Source organism: Desmodus rotundus, chromosome 2, assembly GCF_022682495.2.
Source record: "Desmodus rotundus isolate HL8 chromosome 2, HLdesRot8A.1, whole genome shotgun sequence".
In the NCBI taxonomy this organism is placed as follows: domain Eukaryota; kingdom Metazoa; phylum Chordata; class Mammalia; order Chiroptera; family Phyllostomidae; genus Desmodus; species Desmodus rotundus.
Genome location: NC_071388.1, coordinates 161,272,624 through 161,300,368, shown reverse-complemented (window position 1 = coordinate 161,300,368; position 27,745 = coordinate 161,272,624). Strand labels below are relative to the sequence as shown.

The 27,745-nt window shown below is 42.1% G+C and overlaps 1 protein-coding gene across 3 annotated transcripts in view; it reads left to right on the top strand.

Annotated features, from left to right (window-relative positions):
- Window positions 1-27,745, top strand: part of WIPF1 (WAS/WASL interacting protein family member 1) — a 118,824-nt gene that overhangs the window by 22,256 nt on the left and 68,823 nt on the right. For 2 of the 3 annotated variants that reach the window (XM_045196284.3, XM_045196282.3), the window contains exon 1: window positions 22,215-22,350. The exons of the other annotated variant lie outside the window; for it this stretch is intronic. The gene's annotated coding sequence lies outside the window, so the exon portion shown is untranslated. Of the gene's footprint in view, window positions 1-22,214; window positions 22,351-27,745 lie in introns of those variants that run through there. 3 annotated transcript variants of the gene reach the window in all.

The following is a 27,745-nucleotide window of genomic DNA, read 5'->3' as shown; positions in this document are numbered from 1 at the left end:
TTTTCCAGATTGCTCAGACCAGAGTGTAGCCCTCGTCAGGGGCCCGGACGCCACCACTGTCACACTCTGCCTCAAGCAGTGAGCAGGCCCATTAAGTGCCCCAGGTTGGGATAACATCTCCGACATCAGCTAAGCAAGGGCTGACTGTCCTCACCAGGGCAAGCCCCACAATCCTATTCTAATCCACATGTGAGAACCTCTACTCTGGAAACATCCACTTCCTGCCAAACAACAGTAATAACAGTAAGAGCAAATGTTTATGGAGCACTTCCTATGTACCTGGATCTCTTTTTATTACTTTTATTTTACTAGTGAAGAAACTGAAGCACAAAAAGTTTAGGCAGGCAGGCAGCTTAAGGTTACAAAGCTAGTAAATGGCAGAACCAGAATTTGAATCCAGGCAGGCTGGCTCCAGACACGATTTAGGCCACACTGCTTTATAATACTGAAGAAGAATTCCACTCCCGTGGTTTCCGTGTGGTAGTTCACGTTCTAATCCTTGTAGCCACAGGATGGTCTGATTTTATTAACACAGAATAAACCTGTAAATATTTGAAGACAATTATCACATCTGTCTTGGTTCCAAATGATCACACGAAGCTCTCAGGGAGCAGTTCTGTCCTAGGTCTCCCAGTTCCTCCCAGAAAAGCACAAAGAGTGCTTTATAATTTTCCATTCAAATGCAGACACTTGTGAGAGGCAAGGGAGCACTATTAATAATTATGCCGGGACAACAGGCATAAATAGAGCCTGTCCTGGGCCGACCAGAACGTGGCTCGCCCTACCCCCAGGCCACGGTAGAAATGCCACTGCTCCAAATGTCTTCTGAAGGCTGTGGCCAAGTGGGTTTTGGGGAAGTCGAGCTAACTCTACATAGTTTCTCTCTCTTTTTTTAAGGAATTTATTTATTTATTTTCATTGTTTATTATTTTTCATGTTTTTAAAGATTTTATTTATTTACTTTTGGAGAGAGGTGAGGGGAGGGAGAAGGAGACTGAGAGAAACATCAATGTGTGAGAGACACATCGATCAGTTGCCTCTCACATGCCCCCAGCTGGGGACCTGGCCCGCAACCCACATCTGTGCCCTGAGTGGGCATCCAACTGGCGACCTTTCACTCTGTGGGAGGACACCCAACCCACTGAGCCATACCAGTCAGGGCTCTACACAGATTCTTAATTGATGGGAATTGGGTTTTAGGAGTCTGCCATTAGTCAAACTTCTTGCAGTGGAAAAATGCTGGACGTATAGTGGAGTCCCACAATTGCTACTGTGATCTTGGATGAGTCACCTCCCATCCTGAGTTCTCGGTTTTCTCGTCTGTGAAATAGGAGTTGATAATGTGGAATTCCCTTCCAGTTCTCAAACCCGGGTCCCATGTCAGCCTCCCTGACACGGTCTGCAGTCTACCCCCTCACTTTCAAGCCATGGACATGGAAGTTGGAATTTTTCTCTTTTTTAAATTATTATTATTTTTTTAAATCCTCACCCAAGGATATGTTTTTGATTTTAGAGAGAGAGGACAGGGGAGACAGAGACAGAGACAGAGAGACAAAGAGAGAGAGAAACATCAATGTGAGAGAAACATCAACTGGTTGCCTCCTATATGCACACTGACCAGTAATCAAATCACAGCCTAGGTATGTGGCCTGACCAGGAATCAAACCCCCAACTTTTGGTGTATGGGACGGTGCTCCAACCAACTGAGCCACCTGGCCAGGGCTGGAAGTTGGCATTTTTAATCACTTTTTTGTGTTAGCATTATGTGCCAAACCCTAGAGGTCAATTCTCAGAGTGCCGGTGAGATCCCCTGATGTAGCCTGCTTTTGGGATGTCTGTGAAATTGTGCTGAGCACTAAGTATCTCTTTAAATAATGCTTTTCCTCTGACACAGCCACGGATTTTGTCAATATAAACACAGGAAACAGGAAACAGCCTGACTTATTGAGAAATTTCTTTTATAAAAATTACCTTTTGTAGTTCCTAAAACTTGTATCTCTGAAATAATTTCAAAGTGTTTTCACACACTCTTATCTCACTAGATCCTCAGTGTGGCCATGTGAGGGGGTCATTACCTTTGTTTCCAGATACTGAAACAGAGGCTCAAACGGAGGACCTGATGTGTAGAGGGCACACAGCTAGTTAATGGTGGGGCCGCCTTTCACGTCTACAAGGTCCTTTTCCTATAGTCTTTGTGCTGCACAGGTAGTTTTCGGGTTGTTTGTGTTTTTTAAGCAGATAACTCATTTTTTTCAAACAGAAGCAAAGCTTTTCCTGGTGAAGTAGGGTGTGCCTGCCTTCTGCAGTGCTCTGTGAAAGGCTCTGTAAAACCCACCGCCCCTCTGCCTCCAGCAGAACGCTGTGGGAACAACTCTACGCTCTTCTAAGGTGGCTCACACTGTTTTGCACACTTCAAGGATATAGGATGCTTATGAGATTCTGCATAATTCTGTTCTATGTGAACTTGTTGCATTTAATGAACTTCACTGTGATTCTAAGTCCCTTGGTTAAACTATCACAGGGCTTATGTGAGTTGCATGCACATGGTCTTTGCTTTTCTCCTGCCTTTTCCTGTCCCTCCCCTAATCCCCAAGGCTCAGCTATGACCCTGTCCACCCTGTTTTCCCATCTCACCCAGTTCCACCCTTACCATTAACAGAACCATGTCTCCTTTCTGGGTATTTCTTTCCTGCCTTCATCATTCATCCACCCACTCAATAAACACTTGTTAAATTCCTACCAAATAAAACTGTGTGAAAAGGCCCAGCCTAGCCACTAGCATATAAGGAGCATGAGTCCCCATCCCCCTACAAAGCACAGCACCCCTTTATTCCCTTGTGTCTGAGGTGATTGACTTCACCAAGATAATCTCCCAGGTTCTTCTATGGCAAAAGCCTCTTGGCTGTTATGCCAGCCTGTTCTTGGAAGGTAAACCCAGGGTGCTTGGCTCATGCTCACTGCCTGTGCACCCTGACCTCTCCCCATAGTCAAAGCACAGCCTCTGCCTCCACCAGAAGTTGCTCTACAGAAGAAGAAAAGTTAGAGAACAAGTTCTCCATTCTTTCTGGGCCTGCTGTGTCTTAGGGAGCAGCCAACTGGCATCTATTCAAAGAGCACCCTTATCTAGGGAAGAAAAAATGAATGGGAAATATTTCCATTTTTTCAGTCTAGAATTTGCTCTCAGCAGTTTAAAAGAGGTTCGTGCTCTGTTTCATCAACTGACAGGACATTGACGTTTATGCTTAGGGTTCTGTTTCTCCTACTTAGTGTCTGGAGCTTTCAAATACTGGAAACTCGATTCTTCTCTTCCTAAACATGCAACATTCATACCGCTAGATTTTCCCTAAACCCATTCTTTATTTTAATCTCCATCACATACAATTTACTAATTGGAGACAGTTTTAGAAGACACGATATATTCAAAAAAACACACTGATAATTTTACCTGTAAGAGAACACTCAGAAAATTCAAAGCATTAGTCCAGTATAAACTGTTAGGAAATATTCTTGGCATTCTATTTTTTGATTTTTACAAAAGACAGATATTTTGCTCAGACCATAGTTCTTATATAATGATGCTTTTCCTTTCTGAAAGAGCAGCAATTATTGGAAGTAGCAATCCAAAGTTTCACCAAGCCACTATAAATTTAGCAGCCTTTCTCCTCATTCTGCAAATGTGCATGGGTTTTTAAAATAGTTTAGCCATATCCTGGATCATGTAACAGTGTGCGTCAGCTGTCTCCATGGAACATCGATTGTGTGTGTGTGTGTGTGTGTGTGTGTGTGTGTGTGTGTGTGAGAGAGAGATTGATTGAATGCCTGGGCTGAGGCATGGGAAGCTGTTTGTTTCTACTAGTCATTTTAGTCTACTGGTCAAACTTGGCCATTCAATTCTTAAGGTAATTTTTCACACAGAACTGAATATTTGATGGACGATCCACCTAAGCCAGAAGCCCCAGTGTTGGTCTCCCTGAACACAGCAGCGCCCACGCCCTCATCCACAGCTGTGGATCTGCACTGCTGGGAGAGAGAGGAAATGGAACATCAGTATGGGTTGTCCAGGGACCAGTTTCCATTTATGTGGTAATGTTCACATAGCCTTGTTGGACTTCTTACTTTAATGTCAGACCAGGAATCCTTAAAAAATAAAGTAGGAAAATCTTTTCATTGGAAAATGTCTTAGAACCAAAGAAAATGGCAGAGGAATATTGTGCTGTATTATAAACCGAAGCTGGTGGTATGAGTTCCTCTATATTCTTCTAATTCTGTTGCTGTTTTCTTGGATCTGCCTGTTAGAAACTTGGACTCATCTTTGCATGAAATTTATCCTTTGAAATGATTTCTTATTCCCTTTTACTCATAAATTTAGTTTATTAGTTAAATGTTACTATATAACAAATGAGCTCAAAACTTAGTGGATTAAGACAACAACCACTTAATTACTAATGGGTCTGCAGTCTGGGCTGGGATCAGCTGGGCAGCTCTGCTGCTGCTCTTGCTTTAACCAGACTGGGGTTGTATTCAGCAGGTTAGCTAGGACAGGCTACCTGGGCAGGTTAGCTAGGAAAGCTGGCAATCAGGGATGGCTAGGCTTCTTTTTTTCTCCATGTGGTGTCAGGACCTCTCACTCTCCAAGTGCCTCCCTGTGTTCTTTCCATGTGATCTCTTCGGCAGGGTCACTGGACTTTTTACATGGTGGTTCGGATCACAAAAGCAGAAACTGCCAGGTCTTCTTAAGGTGCACACACAGAACTAGCATGGGGTCATTTCTGCAGCTTTCTTTTGGTTAAAGCAAGTCATAGGTACAGCCCAATTCAAAGGGAGAAGACTAAACAAGCAATGAAATTCCAGCGTGCATGCTTCATTGGAGGCCACCAATGGAGCAGATCACCCCACAGTCATTCTCCAATAAAATACTTATCAAGTGCTTGTCATGCACCAGGCATTAAACATCCAGTGGGGAACACACAATGCTTGGTCCCTGCCATTATGGAGTTTATAGTCTGGGGGAGCACAGGAAGTCAGGAATCAGAAAATTACTGTGCAGGGTGAGATGTACGGGGCTGGGAGGAGTGCTAATGCCCTGGAAGCATGCCTGGACTTCATGGAAGGGTGGAAGAGTCATCCCGTGGAGATGAGCAAAGAGGGTTGCTAGCAGAAGGACAGCATGACCCTAGGCCAAGAACCAAGCAAAAACATAGCCCTTCCATGGAACCAAAAGAAGTGCTGCGTGGCTAGAGAGTAGAGCTATGTGAGTATGTTTGGTTGTGGGGAGAGTCACACCTAAGGTTTCCAAAACAGAAGACTGGAGAGTTAAATAGGAGGGCCCTCTTCACATATTGAGGGCCTGCTACAGCATGTTAAGAAAATTAGATTTGATCTCAGTCATAATGGGAAGAGATTTTAAGCAGGACTGCCTTTCAGATAGATCACAGCCACAGCAGACTGTGAATGGAGGAACCTGGGCCTGGAGACCCCCAGGAAAGTGTTCAGGGGCCAGGCAAGGGGGAGTGGTGGATGGCCAAGGGTTTGGAGCACAGGGGATGGATTCCAAAGATACTAGGAGGTGGAATCTACAAGTCTTGGTGATTGATTGGTTGGTTATGGGTCTGAGAGAGAGGGAAGAGGCAACGCTGATCCTCAGGTTCTTGGCCTGGGCAGGTAGTGATAGTCTCATCCACTCCAGTAGGAAACCCTGGAAGAGGGGAAGTGTTAGATCCCATTGGAATGGGCTGGAAGCACCAAGAAGAGCCAATTGGAATGTACCAAGTTTGATTCCTTCAGGTTTTGTCCACAGCAAACATTTTTCTGACTATCATGTTGTGAGATCCTTAGATGCTTCTTAGCTTCTGCTTAACTCATATGTCTCTCACACACTTTCTGCTTCTCCTCTGTCCTCCCATGGAAAAGAATAGAATGACCAGATCTGAGGCAAGAGTGTCCACCTTCCCGGACCTTTCACTTTGAGGGCAGTGGATTGGAGATACTGCTGATGGAGAGTTATAGGATCTGGCTTGGTGGCTTGCAGAGAACAACTCAGGTCACAGAGTAAGAAATGCAAAGGCAAGAGGCTTGAGGGGAAAAAAATGGAAAAAGAAGAGAAAGAAACTAAACCAGTTAGAAGAAAATTAAGAAGTGACTGAAGACATAATGAAGGCAAGGAAAATGAGTCATCCATCTGAGGAGGAAAAAAGGAACAGAATAGAAAAGGAAGAGAGAGAGATGACACCACAGACACCTTAGTCATGGAAGATTCTAGAATCTTGTCCTTCCATGCCTCCTTTTTACATGTGCATTAGTAAAATAAGCCTTTTTTTAAATCCCCCTGAAAGTCTCAGCGGGCCTTTACATGAGCTTTCTAGTTATATAATAAAGGAAACAAGCAGTTACTACATTAAGGTAACCTCTAGTTCTTTTGTCAGAGACAAGTAATCCTAAGAAAGGATTATACAAACTGTTAAAGTAAATTTTTTAAAAAATGTCTATTTCCAAGTGATCTAATGGAGAAATATCTGTAGCCTGAGAGAATGGAGAAAGAGCAGGTCCTCATGATCAATTTTTAATAAACAAATGGTATAATAAATTATGCATGGAGCAATGATATAAAGCATTAAACAATGAAGGATAAATAATTTAAATGATTAAAAACTGCCTCTGTAATATGTTTGATGCATGAGGACTCTGTTTGAATTTTCTCTTTAAGGAAATAGAGAAGGAATTTTTAAAGGGGATTTTTTTTAAAGACAGGCTTTTAAAGGGAAAATCATAATGTGGTCTGCCAAGACAGGTTGTTGAGCACAGAAGTTCTGACTCCCACAATGCCATATCTTGTGCCTCTCTGATGAACCCGTGAGCATTGCCTTGCTGGTGGACAGTACTGTGTGCTATCAGGAGGTCAGTGGTGGGAGCACTGCCTATCCTCTAGAAGGCTGAGACTCGAGATCTCCTTTCAAGTGTCCAGGGAAACTTTGTCAGGTCACAGGAGTACAGTGGCCCCTGTTTCTTATATAGTCTTAAACTTCCAGGGCTCCTGGGTATGAGGTACTGTCCATGCATATTCACTGCCTTGGGTAGTCTCCCATTTCAATCCCAAAATTAGAGTGGACGGATTACAACCAAAGAAATGTTGGCAAAGGCGTCCTCTCCCTTCTTGGGGGCTGCTCACCCGTGGTTTAGGGAAGCCACATTCATCTAAAGCATGATATTATGCCATGCAGTGGCTAAGACCATAGGTGTAGAGGTCAAACTTGTCTAGGTGAGAACCCACTCTACCACTCACTAGTTTTGTCACCTTTGTTATTAATTGACCTCCCTGAAGCTCAATTTCCTGATTTGTAAAATGGGTTCAGCAATACCCCCAAAGAACCATTAAGCATTAAATAAGATACAAATGTTAATAGCTTAGCTCAGGGTCTGGAACATAGTAAATGCTCAATAAGTGTTTATTATTAACTACAGAATTATATAGTGGGTGTTTATTTTCCCATTTCAGAGGAGTACAAAATGGCCCAAGAGCATTAGGCAAAAAGAACCTAAATCTAGGAAATACCCGTCACCTAATCTAAATCAAAGATCATTAGCTGTAGTCTAAGAGCCAATTCTGGAAAGTGAAGTATTTTTTAAATAATTGATTTCAAATACCTTAAGGGCAAAGGCTTAAGGTGCTCCGGTGAACCCCAGTCTCCATTATCTCCATTAGCTTACCCAGCCTGCTTTTACTCTTCTGCCTGCCTAGTTCAGTTAGGAGTTTGAGTTTACCACCTTAAGCTGAATAGTTAGTTCTATAAAGTTAGAATGTTTTCCCCTAAGTTTCTTAGCTCCTGAAATGTTTTACTTTAACTTGGGGCATCTGATAACCTTAGTGGAGATAGGGGAAAAAATTATTTTTTCCCAACTGAATAATTTTGATAAAACTAAATGCCAGATATGCCAGTAGATCTTTTGCCAGTTATTTACTTTGTCATTATTTCAAATTAATATTTATCTCACACCCATGTATATGCATTATATCAGAACTATAAACTCACAATTCAGAATCTGATTATCTAGAAATATAACTGTAGCCATTTATGGTTGATATTACATAAACACACATACATATCAATAAAAGTTCAAATTCAGCCCTGGCTGGTGTGGCTCAGTGGATTGAGCACCAGACTACCAACCAAAGGGTCGCTGGTTCAATTCCCAGTCAGGGCACACGCCTGGGTTGTGGGCCAGGTGCCCAGTAGGGGGCCCTTGAGAGGCAACCACATAGTGATGTTTCTCTCCCTCTCTTTCTTCCTCCCTTCCCCTCGCTAAAAATAAAACAAATAATGAAATCTTTTTTAAAAAGTTCAAATTCAAATTGTCTGGTGCACCAGACCACAGGAAACTGAAGACTCACTGTGAGTGTTTGGAAACATGGCTGCCTATCTATATTTCTGCTACTAAGAGGTGGGTCTGTGTCCCTTTGACCAAGAGAGTACTACTTTGACAAAGAGAATACTACAAAAATGGCCCCATGTGACTTCCAAGGCTAGGTCACAAAAGGCCACACTTCTGCCTTGTTCAATAGGAATGCTTGCTTTATGAGATTTGAGCCACCAAGTAAGAAGTCCAGCTAGGCCCTGGCCAGGTAGCTCAGTTGGTTAGAGTGTCATTCGAATGTGCCAGGTCTGTGGGTTTGATCCCCGGTCAGGTCACACGCAGGACTCAACCAATGAGTGCCTAAATGGGTGGAACAACAAATTCTCAATCTCTCTCTCTCTCCCCCATCCCCTTCTCTCCCCGCTCTGTCCCCACTCTCTTCCCTCCTCTCCTTCCTTCCCTCCCTCCCTTCCTCTCTCTTCCTAAAAATAATTTTAAAAAACGAAGTCCAGCTAGGTGCTGGAAAGGCCACAGGTAAGTGCTCTGGTGGACAGTCTTGGTTGAGTGCATCCTCAGCCTTCCCAGCCTTGCATCAGACATAAAAGAAGAAACCATCTTGGAAGTGGATTCTCCAGCCCTAGTATTCCAGTCCCCAGTTTACCAATGGTCTTAGCTAAGACCACACGGACATTATGGACCAGAGAAGAGTTGTCTCCACCGTGACATTTTTGAATTCCTGACCCAGATAATCCATGAAGAAAATAAAATGGTTGTTTTATGCAGCTAAGTTTTGGGGTTGTTGGTTATGCAGCAGTAGATAACTGGAGCACTCACCCAGCAGGCTTGCCTGGCTTTAGATCTTGGGTGGTTACCACATAACAGGTGTTTATAAGATCTTGACAGTAAGAACCATCTGGTCCCATCAAAATATGCCATGTTGCTGCTAGTTTCTTTTTCCCATACAAGATAAATATGGTAGATTAGCTAATCAGTTAACAGATATTTATTGAACTGAGACCCATAACGAAAGGCAACAAACCAAGCTCTTCTGCAATTTTATAGTTTGTTTGGAGGGGTGTGTTGCTGTTACCTTTCATATTGTAGTAACTGTCACCACCTCTAAAGTAGATATAACAGTTTTCCTCAATGATTATGAATTAAGCAATGCATTAAAAAGCACTTAGGTTTTTTAAAAATTATATTTTTTATTATGCTATTACAGTTGTCCTGAGTTTTCCCCATTTGCCCACCCCCCACCACCCAGTATCCCCCACTCCTTCAGGCAATCCCCCCACCATTGTTCATGACCATGGGTCACGTGTATAAGTTCTTTGGCTACTCCATTTCCTATACCGTATACTTCACATCCCCGTGGCTATTCTGTAATTACCTATTTGTACTTCTTAATCTCCTCACCTCTTCATCCATTCCCCCACACCCCCATCCCACCTGGTAACTATCAAAACATTCTCTGTATCCATGATTCTGTCTCCGTTCTTCTTGTTTGCTTAATTTGTTTTTTAGATTCAATTGTTGATAGATTTGTGTTTTTTGCCATTTTATTGTTCATGGTTTTGATCTTCTTCTTTTTCTTAAATAAGTCCCTTTAACATTTCATAGGATAATGGTTTGCTGATGATGAACTCCTTTAGTTTTTTCTTGTCTGAGAAGCTCTTTATCTGTCCTTCGATTCTAAATGATGGCTTTCCTGGATAGACCATTGTTGGCTGTAGGTTCCTACTTTTCATGACTTTGAGTATTTCTTACCAGTCCCTTCTAGTCTGGAAAGTTTCTTTTGAGCAATCAGCTGACAACTCCTACAACTCCTTTGTAGGAAACTAGCTTCCTTTCCCTTGCTGCTTTTAAGATTCTCTCTTTATCTTTAAATATTGGCATTTTAAATATGATGTATCGGAGTGGGCCTCTTCGCATCCACCTTGTTTGGAACCTTCTGTGCTTTCTGGACTTGCATGTTTATTTCCTTCACCAAATTAGGGAAGTTTTCTTTCATTATTTTTTAAAATAAATTTCCAATTTCTTGTTCTTTCTCCTCTCCTTCTGGCACCCCTATGATGTGAATGTTGGACCTCTTGAAGTTGTCCCAGAGGCCTCATTTTTTTGGATTCTTTTTTTCTTCTTGTTGTCCTGTTTGGTTGTTTTTTCCTCCTTATGTTCCAAATCATTGACTCGATTCTCAGCTTCATCCACTCTACTGTTACTTCTCTATAAAATTGTTCTTTATTTTTTAACTAGTGTATCCTTCATTTCTGACTCTTTTTTGTGCTGTTGAGGTCCCCACTAAGTTCCGTGATCATCCTTATAACCAGTATTTTGAACTCAGTGTTTTGAAATGTAGATGCGTATCTCCATTTTCTTTAGCTCTTTTCCTGGAGTTTTGATCAATGCTTTCATTTGGGCCATGTTTCTTTGTCTCCTCATTTTGGCAGCCTCCTTGCGTTTGTTTCTATGTATTCAGTAGAGCTGCTTTGACTCTGTGTTTTTGTAGTGTGGCCTAATGTAGTAAGTGTCCTGTAAGGTCCAGTGACACAGCCTCCCCTCTCACCCAAGCTGGGTACTCAGGGTACGCCCTTCCAGTGGGCTGAGTACAGCCTCCTCTTGTAGTTGAGCCTTGGTTGCTGTTGGCAGGTCAATGGAAGGGACTTACCCAGGCCAGTCAGTGGCAGGGATGGGCTGTGACCATTGACTACCAACCTCCACACTCCGTGGAGGATCAGCTGTCTGGGGGCAGGGTGGAGATGCTCCGACGTGGTCTGTAGCTGTCCACTGGGTGCGCTGACCCTGGGGTTTCCTGAGCAGTGCAGGCCAAGGTTAGCCTAGATCTATGTTTTGCCCAGGGCCACCCTGCCTGAGCTATAAATCAGTCTGAGATGGCTGCTACTTGTGCTGGGCTCGGAGATTCCCAGGGGAAGCCAAGCTGTGAATCTAGGCTGGCTGCTGCTAATGGTGGGCCTGGGGCTCACTGAGGCCAGCTGTTGCTTGCTTGATAGGATTTAGGAAGTTGTGAAGCATGAGCCAAGATCAGCCATTCATATGGAAAAGCAGGTTGGGTGGGCCTATAAATTGTGTGGGGTGGAGTCTCAGGGGATTTCCAAGGTGGGTCAAACAGTGTTAGCCAGTTTGATGGAGTCTCAGATATGGCACCAGCCTGCCAGCTCTTTGTGGGGAGGGATGCCAGACACTTCAGCCTCTCGCTCTACACTACTGGAACCTTTCAAGCTGCTACCACAGTGCTGGAGCTCAGAGGGAGTGCGTCTGAGTAGGTAAGTTCATGTGAGGATTTTTTGAGAGGAACTGCTTGGGGCCCCAGAAGTTTCTTCCACCGACTCAATCCCCACTGGTTTTTGCAGCCAGAAGTTGTAGGGACTTATCCTCCTGGCACTGGAACCCTGGGTTGGGGGACCTGGTATAGGGCTTGGACTCCTCGTTCCCAAGATATCCTTCCCGAATTTTTATCCACCACATGTGAGGGACCAGCCCATTCCATGTCTGTGCCCCTCCTACCAGTGTGGATGGATGTGGTTTCTTTAATTCCATAGTAGTCAGTCTTTCATTCAACTTGATTTTTGACAGTTCTGAGTGATGGTTGTTCTATATTTTAGTTGTAATTTTGATATGGTTGTGGGAAGAGGTGAGCCATGTCTGCCTATGCCACCATCTTGACTACTTAGGGTTTTTTTAAAAATGTATAATACTGTTGAGACACATAAACACTTAATGTTATAATTATTTTAGGTTAATGGATAATGCTAATAGTGTATGCTATTAAGAGCATTTGTAAAGCAATATGAGCGTATACATGAAGATTAGGCTGTTAGAGCCTGAGGCGGCTCATGCTGTAGAAGCAGCTGAACTGTGTTAAGGGTCTTAGTACTTCCATTTGGAATCAGTTTAATGGTCTCTTTATGAACAGATAATTCAATCTGAATTTTGAAAATCAGGGTGTGGCAGATCACAGGGCAGATCCCTTCAGAGAGGCTGTGTGGGGAAATCTTTATTCTTTGAACGCTGCTTTTTCATCCAGCCAGCAACACAGGATGCCAGCATCCTGTTGGTCAAAGGTCACATTCCGAGGTCAGGGCAGCACATCCACAGCACATGTGATCAGTCGATTAGTCTGTCTCGGGAGACATAAGTTCGCGATGGTATTGGTTTCACCCAAGTCGTGTGGTGATTACACACAAGGTCTCGTGGCATTGGGGCGTTTCCCACTGCCCATCCTTCAGAGGGCAGCCGGGCCACAGGCATGTCGAACCAGAACACAGATCCCTAGCACAGGTACGAATGGGGATGTTGAGTGCTTTCGATTTGTCCAAGACTTTCTATTCTTGTTAAAAAACATTGTCAGGAGGTGTGCTGTTTATGTTGAATCCTAAAAGGAAAACTGAAAAGCTAAAGAGAATTCATACTTTTTGAGAAGAGCCGTTGGGATGGCATTATGATTCAGTGAAAGTTGAAAGTCCAGGAAACACCTTAGCATACAGGAGATTGTAGAAGGAGGGACAAAGAGAGTTTTATGTCCAGTTTCAACCTTAAAATCTATAAGTCACTAGACAGGTTAATTTGGAATCTAAATCGGCATTTTTTATTTTGAAGCTATTATACTATGTGCATACACAGAGTGGAGCATTTATAAAACCGGTGAACTGGACTGTGTATTTGTAAATGAGGAATTCTTCCATTCTTTGTCGTCGGGAGACAGTAATCTTTCTTGCTGGCATCCTATGTTGCATTCGGCAGACACCTGCAAGGTGCCAGGTCCTTTCACCCTCCCAGGAGGAGATAGACATGCACACGAGTGGTGTAGTGGACCGCTCCTGCAGTGAAGTGAGGGGGCACGGCTCTACCTGGGGGGGTCCGGAAGGAAGAGGTTGACCCCTGAACCAAGGCCATGATTTCATTGTGGAGACAAACCACTTCTCTCTGAGGTACTTATTGCCATAAGTGTCGATCTTTATTTTAGAGATGTACTCACAGATGAAAAGTAATTTATTTGTTTTGCTACATATTGTTACAGATATTTTTAAAATTTTATTTATTGAGAGAGAGAGAACGTCCATTTAGTGTTCCACTTATTTATGTATTGATTGATTGCTTCTTGTATGTGCCCTGATTGGGGATAGAACCTTCAACCTTGGCGTATTGGGACGTCATTCTAACTAACTGAGCTACCAGCCAGGGCCTCCAGATATGTTTAAAGGGATGGTAAATCAGATTGTGGGGTGAGCTTGGTTGTCCTAGTAGCACATGCTCAAGTTTGAAGATATTCATCTTTGGAGGTGCCTACCCACTCCTGTTTTCCTTTAAAAGGGCCAATAATGCTCCCAACTTCCTGTCTCCTTTAGAGAGATATGAAGCTGTCACGGGTGCTGGACAACAATAAGAGGGTTCTGTTAAAAAAAAAAATCTGTCTCAAACCTTCACTTCATCAAGTTGGTAGAAGGAGAATATGGGGGAGGGACTGCCCAGAAAGAATGGTGGTTTGTAACTGAGCCTTAGAGTCGCTGCACCAGTGGAGTGTCTGAGCTCCTGTTGCCAGTACCGGAGGAGCCAAGTCGAGATTAAAGACTGATCTGGTGCAGCGCTATTGTGAAGTTAGGGCTTACAGTTGTGGCTAAGGTAGAAATTGCACCCATTCAGAATTACTCGTGATCGCTATTTCTTTGCTTGACCACCAGATGAAGTGTCTGGCTGCCATTTATGAGCCCTGGCATTTGAAAAATATGTGTTTTTAAAGACTGGAAGCATACCAGGTGTGGCATGCTGGTGATAGCCTCAGATTCATGTCTGTCATCTCAGGATACTCTGAGGGCACACTCATTGTGCAGAATGGTGGGTGATGTGGCTATAGAAGAATAAAATAATTCACCAGTAAGTAATGGATTTGGGATTTGAACCCAGGTAGTTTGAGTCCAGAAGCTTTTCTTTTAGGAGAGACATATCTTTGCCAAGTCCACTCTATTCTATGGGCTCTTAAATATGGAAAGGAGGGATGCATCTGAGTAGGAAGACTGTGCATATATAGACAGTTAATTAATTAGGTGTTCTCTTGGTTTCATGTTAGGTGTTTATATGATGAAAACACAAATCCTGAATGACAGCCGCAAATATGTATACTAACATTCATGATCTCTCCAAGCACCCTTGGTACACTTTTGAATTATTTACATTGACTTGTATTCTATTCTCTATTCCATTTAACAGAAAGAGGCAACATATGTGTGAGAGTGTCTTCGTCCTTAGTACTGTCTACCACCTCTGGAGTTCTGTATTTATGAGTCATCTTAAAACTCATACTGGGTGAATGGCAAAGCTTTCTGTGTGTCCCTAGTCAGTCTTTTTATGAACAAGGGAATTTGCCATATCCTTTCAGTGTTTTGATTAACAACAAAGATGAATGAGGGGCCTTGTTATTTGGAATTCAACTGTATGATATTGGAAAGGGTCAGTTTGGTTGTTGGCATCAGGCCTGTAGTATGCCAAAGAAGAATGATTCTGTGAGGGCTCTGGCTTTGAAGATAGCCAGCCAGAAGGCTTGATAATTCTGGCTTAGATCACATTACAATGGCATAAACAAATGTACCAGAATGCGATGCATTAGTGAGAGAACTTTATTGACCTTTCATCTTCCCTTTAGCTGTTCCAAGGGCTCAAAAAGTGGTGCATGGTGTCTTTTTGCAGGATTGCTAATGAGGAAAGCCTTTAACATGACCTAATACTGCAGAAATTTCCCAGGATCAGTGTAGAAACAATTGCTCTGGGGTCTGACTGGACTGTTTGACCTACATTGTGAAGCACTGACTGCCAAGGGCGGGCCTCACTGCAGTTCCTCCCTGCACAGTGTGCATGTGGGGTGCATGGGTTTAGGGTTCTCTGGGAGACAGAACAACAAGAAGACGGTTTTGCTGTATACTGGAAATGACACCAGACTTGTAGTCAGAAGCTTGAGGTTTAAAATCCCAATTCATTATCTTATTGACTTTGAACAAATCTCTTTAGCTCTTGGAACTTTAGTCTTCCCTTTTATATTATGAGAATGATTGAAAAATAATATTTAACTCATAAAATATTTATGCAGCTAAGTTAATTTTGTTAAATGTTATGTTAGAACAGAAACACTCATTTAAGGTAGTGTATTACTTCTTTGTGGTCCAAACTAGGATCTTAGTCCAGTAAACTGAAAACAACCAGCAGGTCTTCAAATAGTTGCTACACTTTTATCCCTAAATCCTCCTTTCCACTACCCTGGGATTCTCCATGAAAAATTAAATATGAAATTTTAATGTAAACTTTCATTCAAACACATACACATACATACAAACATGCACAAACAATACCTGCTTAGGTGTCTTTTGGCCAGAATTTTCCCCATCACCATGCACTGATACCAAAGCTTTAGAAAGGTGGAAACCACCTCATTTTGGGGGCAAAAAAAAAAGTGTACATTCTTCTTGAGTCCTGTGCTTTTGTTATTAGATGTTAGGAAGCGCAGCATACTAGTCTCTGAGCAAGTCTAGCAATGTTATTTTCTCATTTGAATTCCTTGACTCTTTAGAGGATATGTTTATGTTATTATGATTTCACAGTTAGGCTCATACCTAATTCTCGAATAGATTCCTCAGCTGATGATGACTTCTACTGACTGGAAATGAAGTAAAATAGCAGGAAACTCATCCTCCCAGGCTCCCTTCTGCAGATATATCTACAGATCTCCAGAGCTTCTGCATGTGTCAGAGTTCAAAATTTGCAAAACATTCCCAGGATGTTCCTGGCTGTGCCGCAGCCACTGGGTCCTCTACCCCACACTTACCCATGTGATTTGTGAGAGCCAGTCCTCTTCATTGGAAAGGGGGAGGGAAGTGAATAGAGACCAGGCAGTATATTCTTTTAGAAGGGTTTCTGATGCCTGTGTTATGTCATTCCCCCTAATACACAATTTATTATTGTTATTAACATAAACCTACCATTAAATTTTCCAAAACAAGCCCTGGCTGGTGTAGCTCAGTTGATTGAGCACAGACTACAAACCAAAGGGTCACCGGTTTGATTCCCAGTCAGGGCATATGCCTGGGTTACAGGCCAGGTCCCCAGTGTGGGCCACATGAGAGGCAACAACACATTAATATTTCTCTCTCTCTCTTTCTCCCTCCCTTCCCCCTCTCTGAAAATAAGTAAAAACTAAAAAAAAATTTTTCCCCAAAACAATGTACTGATCTTACCAATTAGCAGGGTCCTACTGTGTAGTTCTCTGATATTCACCAAGAAAGGTCATGTGTATTTGATCTTTAGAAAAAAGTCTAGGTAGAATTTCGAAACCATTAGCTATTAAAACACATACACAGCCAGGGTAGAGGGTACTACAATAATAAAAGTATGGCCAATCAGTAGAAGTCAAGAAAGGGGGAGATACAAGAAGAAAATAATAGAATAGCATACATATGATAAATGGCAGGAATAAGATAGACACATAACAACAAATGTGTCTAGGTTAAATTCCTCTAATAAAATCGATGACTCTCAGATTGATTAAGTAGATAACCTAGCCGTATGCTGTCTTTTGGAGTCACATGCATCCCAAAATCACACAGAAACGAAGAAGAGAAAGGGATAGGTTGGTAAATGCTAACGAACAAAATAAAAATAGGGATGATAATATTAATATTAAAAAGTGTAGGAGTAAATGTAAAGAGAAATAATTAAATAAGACATAAAAGAATAAAAGAGTTAGGTCAGACAGGAAGATTCAATAGTAATGAACCTTTTTGCACTGAGCATCTTAGCACCGGATTAGATAAAGCAAAATTTTTTAAAGAGGCAAGCAAAATAATACAAATAAAAATATAAATAAATAAATAATTTAAAAACGCGAAAATTCTCCTATAGTTATGGTGGGAGACTTTAACAAAATGCTTTCAGAATTTGATCAGGTGGACAAAACTAAGCAGGAACAGAGCTTTGAATAACATAATTTTTGTTATTGACCTAACCTAAGAAATAGGAAATACATACAATTTTTTAAAAGAACAGAGAGCATTTACAAAAATTGATGAAATACTAGACCACAGAGAAACATTACAGAGAAAAATTAACTAAAAAGTAGACCTATTGGCCACATATGACAATATCATAGCATTGCAAATGAACAGAAGATAGCTCCTCCCCCACCTGGAAACCAAAATATGACCCTTTAAAATCATTCTCGGGTCAAACAGGAAATCATTACTGAAAGACTATTTAATAACTGACAATGAGGATACAATGCATTGAAATGTGTGGGATAGAACTAAAATATATGTAGATAAAAAGTTAAGGCTTTTATTTAAAAAGACTGAAAGTAAAATAAATTTGTAATTTAAGAAGCTAATAAATGAAAAAAATTAAAAAAAACAACATGGGGGAGGGAAATAATAAAGGTAAATTACTTACCTTTTTTTGCAAAATTACAGATTTTTTCTAATAAGTTAGAAAAAACAGATTGGCAGTAAGGCAAAAGTACATGGTTTGTGAGAAAGCTGCTGGAATGAGGTTGGAAAGCTGAGTTAATGGGATGAAAGAAACTATCCCTGCCCGTAATTGCCACTTAGTTTTGGTTGAGGTGAAAAGCATGTGCAGAAAGTAATTAGAGAACAGGACTACATTCAATAAAGTGCCTGTTTATGAGATATGGATGGTAAAGCTATCGACCACAAAGAGCAACATTAGGCCCTGCATCTCTGGTGTCAGGCAGAGCTGAGCTTGCATGTTGGCTTTAAACTTTTCGAGGAGCCCTGGATAGATTATTTAGCCTCTCTAACTTGGTTACCTTTTCTGTAAAGTGGGGATCACAGTACCTATCTCACAGGATTACAGTGAGAATTAAACGGGAGTATGTATGTAAGCATTTAGCTCCGTACTTGACATGTGGTAAGAGCTTGGTCAATGGTTTCCTAAGAAAGTCAGCAGAGCATCTCCTTCCAGTCTCTCCGGGAGGTTGGTGTGATGATTAGGGCACTCTCAGAAGCTTAGTCCATTTTACACAGGAGGGAGACAGAAAACAGTGTTTAGAGTGGCCAAGTTCTGCCTGCCTGGATGAAAATGTTGGGCATCACACCAGTGACTGTGAAATACACCCAGAGTGAATGGTTGAACAAGACTCTGTTAGAAGAAAACTTCTATAAAACATGATGCTTCCAAAGCAGCAGCGGTTTGTGAGGTAGAGAGAAGATGCTGGCCACAGAGAAAGGAATGGCCAGTTCTGCCAGTCTGCAGTCTGCTGACCTCTATAAATAGAAGAGACAGAATCAAGGTGTCCTTCCTGATCTGTAAACGCTTTTACTCCTCATTAACATGAGCGAAACATCATTCTTGAAGCCCTTCAATGTCAGTATTAGTCTCCTAGGCATGACGATGGATTCATGAGATCTCAAAAAGGTAACATAAAAGGAGTCAGATAGTGAACACACAAAAAATTGAAAAGAATTTAACGCCCCTTCTTTTATCTATATTTAGGACTTGAGAATTTGTGGTTTGTGGTAAAGGTAGAATATGTCTGGGAGTAGACAAAAACCACGAGTTTTAATGTCTGTGGATGCTACACATCAAACCACTTTAGTCAAAATGTGTGTTCAGTGGGGGGAAAAATCAGTGGAAGTAGTTAATTGATGCCTTTGCTCCAAACAAGCACTAATTAACTGTTGTATTACACCATCAGCTGTAAGGTGCACCATCACCTTAATGACAGATTGCGGGGGGGCATGACTTTAAATGTACACTCTGATTCCAGGAATGTTAAACTATGAAGAAAAAAGCCCACCACCCACAAAAACATGCATCTTGGAATTAAGAAAATTCAGAATTTCACTCAGTTGGTATTTTGATGTTTTCTCTCTGGTAGAGGCTAGCACTAATTTTATGAAAGCAATAAAAATTTTTGTTTTTACTAATACACATGGCAGAACTAATAAAAATTAAAGGCAAAGGAAAAAATTCTCAGACCCATAGATTTATTTTCTTTTATTCTCTTGGGGAGACAGACAAAAGTATGGACAGTTGGGAAGGTACTATACACAATGAGCCTGCAGCATCTTGTAGTGCTAGAAAATAAGGAAGTGCTCCAAAATAAAAGGCAAAAAAGCCCCAAATTGGTAGAAGTATGTCAAAGGAGCACTGAAACCAACCAAGAGAGCTCCCAATGGCCAAAGGTGGAAAAATTTGAGCAAAAAAATAGTGTTGAAGTACAACCCAAAATATAAAATTAATATCTATGAAGCCATACTGATATAAATAAAAGATTGAGTAAATTAATAAGGAGGTAAAAGAGACAAATCTTCCAAGCAGAAGAATCCCGAGTACTTCACAGAGGCACTCCACCCTCCGGTTTTCCTTCCCCGCTGTGCAGTGTGGAAAGCGCGGGACGGCTTTACAGTGGAGAAACGGACACAGGCTGCCTCCGGTTACCTGCCTCCCAAGAAACCCGACACAGACTAGTACCAACGTCAGCAGTAGGAAATTAGTTGGAAAAGTATATATTTGATACAATGTGATTAAAATGGCACTTTTCCTCTGCAATTTTACTCCAAATGACCCATAACTCCAGTCTTACAAGAAAACATCAGAAGACAAATTCCAATTGGGGGACATTCTACAAAATGCCTGTCGAGTTCTCAGCTGTCACGGTGATCAGAAACAGAAAAGGCTAAGAAACGGTCACAACCCAAAGGAGCCTAAGGAGACATGATGACTAAATGTGATGTGTTGTCCTGGATGAGGGCCTAGGACAGAAAGAAGACATTAGGGAAAGACTAAGAAAAGCCTAAATAAACTATGGGCTTTAGTCCATAATAGTGTATCAATATCAGTTTATAAAGTGTTACTCATATATCATTCTAAAGGTAAGATTTTAATAGTGGGGAGACTGTGCATAAAAGGTGGGAACTCTGTATTATCTTCTTGATTGTTCTGTAAATCTTAAACCGTTCTTTAAAAAGTCTAGCCCTCGCCAGCGTGACTCAGTTGGTTGGAGCATTGTCCTGTAACCAAAAAGTTACGGGTTCAATCCCCAGCCTGGGTGCGTACAGGAGGCAACCAGTTGATGTTTCTCTCTAGATCGATGTTTCTCTCTCTCTCTTCCTTTTTCCCTTCCTCTCTCTCTAAAAAACAATGAAAAAAAAAAGAGTCCTCTGGTGAGGATAAAAAAAAAGTCTATTAAAATTTTTTAAATGCCTAAACAGGGGGAAAAAAAAGAAAAACCTCATGGACAGGATGCCAGGTTAGGAATTTCAAAGGAAAATTATAAAACATTTTGTTAAACCCTTTAAAAATTCCACACAGAGCATGGCTTAAAGTAGAACATATGTAACTGCTTAGTTGAAAATAGAACTGGCAGCTTAACCCAGAATGCGACTCCTAAATACATTCAAATGGAGTCCCTATTATTTATCATCTATGTAGCATTTTGTTTTTGCAAGATGGCGAGGTTTTCCCATTACTCCCAATTTAAAGCTAAGGCCATGCGTCTATCCATCTTGACTCTACTGGCTAATCTAACTGTGTAGTTCAATCAGAAAACCAGCCATCAATTGTCAGAATGGTAAAATAGTTATACATGTTTTCAAAGCCAGAAATGCAATCATGTGGTGAGACTTCAGGGTTTTACTGTTGTCCAAAGTTCTGACTCTCAGGACTCATTTTCTTACTCGGTGTTCTCACATGGAAAACTTCACTGGGGAATTATAGGGTGATATTTTTAAGACTTGGAAGAGTGGGCTCGTCTACAGTTACCTTTCTAAAAAATAAACAAAAAATCTCTTTAAAAGCATTTGAAAAAATAAATTATGCCAGGGTAGCCAGATAGAAACAATTTTGGGGTTTCTGCATTGGGTCAAGTTGTACAAATTACAGAATATTCCCCTCGGTCCAGGGCATCGTTTTACTCCCACATACCGCTTTCTACATCCACTGCTTCCAGAGAGTTAGAGGAATTTCACAAGGAAGAGGAAGGCACTGACCACAGAAACAAGAAAGCCAGAAAGGGCACCCTGTGCTTCTTGCTTGGTCCTGCCTCAGCTCTTTTCCAGTCTCTCCATGGCTGGGGACTCCGAGGGGCACATCCAGGCACTGCCCCCTGGTGCTCTGGCCAGGCCAGTATCAGGGCCCCCCACTTCCAGGGCTCACATGCCACCAGGAACCCACCAACATCCCACAGGAAGGGATGTCAATGTCAGCCCTTTAAGGGGGAACCAAAAGCCTGGCGTATTTTGGAGACCAGCGGAAGGGAAATGTCTGCCAGTTATTTTGCCCTGAGAGGCAGAGAGTGTCGTGACTTTGCTGAACCAAGAATTAGGGCACACTGTCTGACAGCAGGACTGAATAGACTGGATGTGAACTTGAGACCGTCCCAGGGAATTCAGGGTGTCGCTGCAGCATCCAGAAATGTGTGTGCTGACCCTTGGGTGTGCTCCTTGGTGGTGGCGCCCTCCAGAGTGCAGCCAGGGGACGTCCTGGGCACAGTGCCATGGCCGCCCTTCTGCAGCAGTCCGAGGGGAGTGCGGGAGCGCCGGGGCTGGCCTAATGACCGGAGACCACCCAGCTGCACTGAGAGGGTCCGCCCCTTCTCAGCTGCCTCCCCAACCCCAAAAAGGGGGACCCCAGAGTTCGAGAGCGTCCTTCTCTTCCTCTGCCTCTCTCCCTCCTTGTGGAGTCAGAAGTGCCAGGGGTCCGGACATTCCTCTCCCCTGCCTCCCCGCCAGGCTTAGCTCCTCTACCTGTGCCTGAGGGATGCCTAAAATCACCTCTCCCCGTACACAACCATTTTTGAAGACACGGCTTACCCCAGTGTGAAACAGCGAGAGGATTTTATCACATGGCTCTGACCTCGGAGAGAGGCGAGTCAGAGAAGGTGCAGTGAGGAAGTGTAATGTCACATGCAACACTTACAGGAAACTGGGCAGAAGATAGCAGGGGAACTGGAGAACTCGGTCGTTTCAGCGGATTAAAACAACACAGGTTAGTGCTCCCCCCCGCCCCTGAAAAATCTTTCATAGCTACTCTAAAATACCAAACTGGTTCTCTTTCCTTCAGCTGTCTTTAACTACTTTTGTGTGCGAGGTCATTGCTCTGGCTCTGAATGTGAGCGCGGGGCAGAGCTGGTAACTGTGCGTGGTTAGAGGGACACCCATCCAGCCATTGTGAAAATGAAATTAGGATCTCTTACTTCCCTGTGTAGAACTTCTTTGACTTTAAAGCACAAACCTTCAGATGTGCATTAAATAACTTATTTCTTGGAATTCAGCTAAGCTTCTCCTCGTGTTTCGCCTATTAGCATAAATCTGAAATGGGACAAGTCAGCCTGTGTTTGCAGGCAGACGCAGGGTGCCCACAGGGCGGTAGGAGACACAGGAATATTGTGTGTAAAAACATGTTGCAAGGCTGTCTGCAAAGGTTTGTTGTTTGTATGTGCTTTTCAGTTGGTAAAACAAATCTTTTGGCTTGTATTTCCTGTTAAAATAATTTTCTCCTATCTCTATAAATTACTAAGTTCCCTTTTCTATTTTTTTCTGCCCTCTTTCTTCCTTTTTTTTTTTTCTTTCCTTCTTTTACTAACATAAAAACAGGAGTAGAGAAGAAGAGGTAGGGGGCAGCTTGAATGTGAGATGAGGAGGTGCCCTGGAGTTGAAGAAGGGGCACAGCCAGGGGCTGTGGCTGTGCAGGGGCTGAAGAAGCCATGAGGTCCGTCCATCACTAGAGCTTTGTGTCTTCAGCCCTGGCTTCCAATGCCAAGGAGGAGTTGAAGAGTCTAGAGAAGAGCCAGAGACATAGTTAAAGGGTTGGAAATTAGAGCGCAGAAACAGCTAAGGGGCCCGGGATTATTCATCCTGTGGCCACGGGGGACAGTTTAATAACTTCAAGTCGATAGAAGGTCCCTACATAAAGACCTGCTGCTTTCAGACCTCTATGAAGAAGGAAAATGTTTTATGTTTGAGTTAGAAGAAGGAAGTTACTACTCTCTTGGACTGTTATTAAGGGCTAGAACATGTTAGCCAGATGTTCTGGGCATTTCTGAAAACATAGTAGGGTTCTTTTCTGGCTTTGTGAATGTATTAATAGAAGCAAGGAGAGGAATGAAGAGAAGAGACCAGCATTGGTATCTTCTTGTTTGATCTCTTCATTCCAGAACGTTTCAGTGTCTCTGCTGAAAAACAAACGACAGAGGGGTGAGGGGTGAGTCGACTCACGTGTTGTTTATACCCCAGTCATGCAAGATAACCAGGACAGTGATGAAAGAGAAAAATCATTGTTTACTTTGTCCTCAGATTGCCACATTTTTCATTTGTTACTACCATGTTGTGTAAGAAAATGGAGAGGAAACTGACAGAATAAGGGGGGATTCTAAGTTGGGGATCTCAGCCCAAGTGGTTTCAGAAACTCCACACTTGGACAGAAGCAGCACACGTTCCTTCCCATCAGGGATAGGGGAGCAGAGGGGAGATTGGAATATTTTGGTGTGTGGAGCCTTTGTACAAATAACGCCTGGAGGAAAGGCACAGGCGAGCTGCAGTGGGCAGGTCTCTACTCTAGCACATGGCACCAGGAACTCCCCTGAGCACCAGAAAGACTGGTCATCCCTAGAAGGAGCTGCTCTTTCAGTTTTGTTTTGCTTTCTTCATTGGTCAGAGAGCTTTGGTGTTTGGGGGCTTTTGTGTTTTGCTAATCTGCTGCTCATAGTAGAAAAGGGCATTTATTTTGTTAAAATATGTTCCAGATGGACCTGACTTTTTTTGTAAATATATCTTTCCAAAAGCTGGTTGCATTTCTTCTGGGGGCATCCATTCTCTCTGGTCCATTCCTTGCCCCCTTGTCTTCCCTCTGTTTGTGTCTGAGATTCAAGAAAAAGGGTTCATAGAGTGTCACTATTATACAATGCCTCTGATTCCCAAACCTAGAAGGCGGGGGAAGGGGAGGAAGACAGCGAATGGCAGAAGGTGGTAGAGCACGTTGGATGGTGGAGAGCAATTAGAGTATTAATCTCGCAAGTAATTTTTACACAGGAATTACTGTCTAAAAGATATAATGGTCACCTTTTTGCTGGAGAAAGAATGGTGAATTTTATGTTACTGAATTCTCTAAATAAGAAGAAAGAAGGGGGCTGACTTTGCAAATCCCTCTTCCCTGGACCCTGACACTTAGGCAGGCCTCTCCTCCCCAGAACCCCAGAGTCAGCATCCATGAATGTTTAGGTGGCTGGATTTCAGAGAGATGATATGGTCAGATACATAAAACATCCACACTAGGAGGGAAAAAGAAAATTCACTCTGATGAGAGCGACCTTTACAATCAAATCATCCTGGGTCATCTTTTTGCATTGACATCAGCAAGTCTGGAGGCCCAGCACTCTGGGCTTCTCAGAGAGACATTCCTGGGCCTGTCTAAGGTGTTAGTGTTGTCATCACCATCATATTGGGAAATACTGGGAGTCACAGGTTGTTTTTTTAAATACACATAACATGAAATTTACCATCTTAACCATTAAGTGTGTAGCTCAGTAGTGTGAAACGTATTCACATTGCGGTACAACCAGTCTCCAGAACTTTTTCATTTTGCAAAATGGAAACTATAGGCATTTGACAACTCTACCTTTCCCTCCTCCAGTCCCTGGCAACCTGTTCTACTTTCTCGTCATGAGTTTGACTACTGTAAGTACCTCATATAGTGGAATCCTACGGGGTGGGCAAAAGTAAGTTCACAGTTGTGCGTATGCAACAGAGGTTATTCTTGTGTTATTATGTATTAGTATATTATTTTCCATATGAACGACTGTAAACCTACTTTTGCCCACCCCTGTAGAATACTTGTCTTCTCGTAAATGCTTTATTTCACTTAGTATAATGTCCTCAGGGTACGCCCATATTGGAGCATGTGTCAGAATTTCCTTCCTTTTTAAGGCTGAATAGTATTCCACTATGTGTATATAGCACATTTTCTTTATCCATTCATCTGTGGATAACATTTGAGTTACTTCTACCTTTGGATATTGTGAATAGTGCTGCTGTGAACATGGGTGTACGAATATCTCCCTGAGACCCTGCTTTATTCTTCTGAGTGTGTACCCAGAAGTGGAATTTCTGGATTGTATGGGAATTCTATTTGTAATTTTTTGAGGAACTGCCGTACTGTTTTCCATAGCAGCCACACCAGTCTGCATTGCCAGCCACACGCCTGAAAGCTCCAGTTCCCCCACATCCTCGCCAGTACTTGTCGTTGCTGTGTTGTTGTTGTTTCATAGCAGCCGTCCTGATGGGGGTAAGACGATATCTCGCTTTTACTTGTACTTCCCTAACAATTAGTGATGTTGAGCGCCTTTTTATGTGCCTGTTGGCCATTTGCATATCTTTAGAGAAATGTCTGTTCAACTCTTTTGTCCTTTTTTAAGGAGATTGTTTGTTGTTGCTGTTGCTGTTATTGTTGTTGAGAGCTGTAGTTGTTCTTTATCTAGATATTAGGGAACCGTAGGTTTTTTTTTTTTCAGTATCGTATGTTCAGTTCTAACGTCCACATCACGAGCCAGTTGCCCCCTGTGGTTTACAACCTCGGCACAGAGCATGAGTTTCAATAATATGACTTTTTTCAACAATATATTTTTATCTTGATTCTGAAGTGCTACACAACATCTGTCGTCTTCAGCTTAGAAGCAGTTCAGTTTTCAAGTGCTTACAAAGGTGAAGGGAAGGAAAAGAAAGAGAAGAGGTAGCTTGGGGTAATGCTTTTTATTCTCTCTACAATTTATACTTTTTTGGTTACCTAAACTTCAGGAAAAAGCCTTATGCTGATTCTGTTGACTAAAACCAGACCCCGTTAGGGTTAAACATACTTTCTGAGAATCATTCAGTAATTATGTCTTCTTATAACACCCTCCATCCAAAACCGCAGACTTAAAGATAACTCAGGTCATACGATCATTATCATTTTCCTTTGTGAACGCCTCAAAGAAAATTTTGCTTCTGGGTTGTAAGAGGAAGAGAACTTGGGCTGTTGTCCTAGGAAAAGGAGTACGAACAGTGTGACTCCTCTGGAGTGTGGGCATGGTACTTGTTTAGATTACAGGCTTCCTGGAAGGAAGTGGTGGGGAAGATGTGATGGAAGTTTGATACAGTGTGGTGTGGCTCTTTTGCTGGAGGTGCTGTCTTGTGAATAAAATATCGTTAAGGCCCATTTACACTTATTAATGCTCCACTACCCTTCCAGGGAAGAGATTGCCTTATGTCTGATTGATTTTTCACTCTGCCTTTTCAACTTCCCTCCATTTCTTCAGAAATTTGTTTGTTCTTTCAAAAAAAAATCCCCCAAAACCCCAAAACAACTCCATCTTAGTGTCTCCCCCGACAAAATAAGGGGACATCAGAAATTATAAGAATGGTTGCATTTTTTTGTTCGCTTGTTCTTTTGTGAAAGGACAGAGAAAAGCTTTTCCTTGAAAATAATAAACTGGGAAAAGATGAGTCCTTAAAGTGAAACCGTTATGGTACAAAAAAACGAGTTAAGAGACACCTAGTGAGTCTCACCTCGAGGTATTCGTATACCACTAGCATTGTAATTTCTCAATACTAATTAAAGTTACTGCTTTGAGACTGTCTAACCAGCTAGCTACTTACCCAGGTATCTGTTTTGATACTTTCTGGTATGAATTAGGCTTCCTTTCTACTTTTGTCTGTGTCTGGATTTTAATAATATGTCATTTTTTCAGGTCACTAATTGTGTTGATTTATAATCCTGTGTGACTGAAAAACAAAGTTTTTTAAATAGTAGAATATATGTTTGCACACACATGCATATGTACACACACAAATATATGTATATCTTTTAATAGGGAAAATTCTTTAGGGCATTTGTCTCCTCAATTAAAGGTCATTAGATGATATCTTGGAACCTACCATTATTTGGAATATGCTGCTAACTTCAGAGTAAGAGGTTATGTGTATACTATACCTGTAGATTCATTTGGAGGGTTTGCCTGTGAACTGCTGTTCTTCAGTAAATCACTGATTTATCAAATGGTGATTTAGAGCATCTTCTTCAATTTCCAGGCCATCTGTGGAAAGGTTTGGTTTTCTTCAAAGGCTTTAGAGTCCTGTAGAATAATCCTGACTCCTGAAAACTGGCTGTGGGACCAACCGAGGGTCTGCCCAGTACCTGCAGTAGCTTGCTACACAGAAGCCTACGGGGAGAGAGGAATGAGTGTTCCAACTCTGCCTCCTCACTGCGGTAGGACTTCTTAGGAAAGTCCCAATTCCAGCAGTCATTCAACTAAATGAACATTCTTGATGAACTACCACCAGGGCTTTGCCTAAAACCTCTTTCAAAGCAAACAACATGTACCTTCACTTTTTTTTCTCCTTCCCTTTGT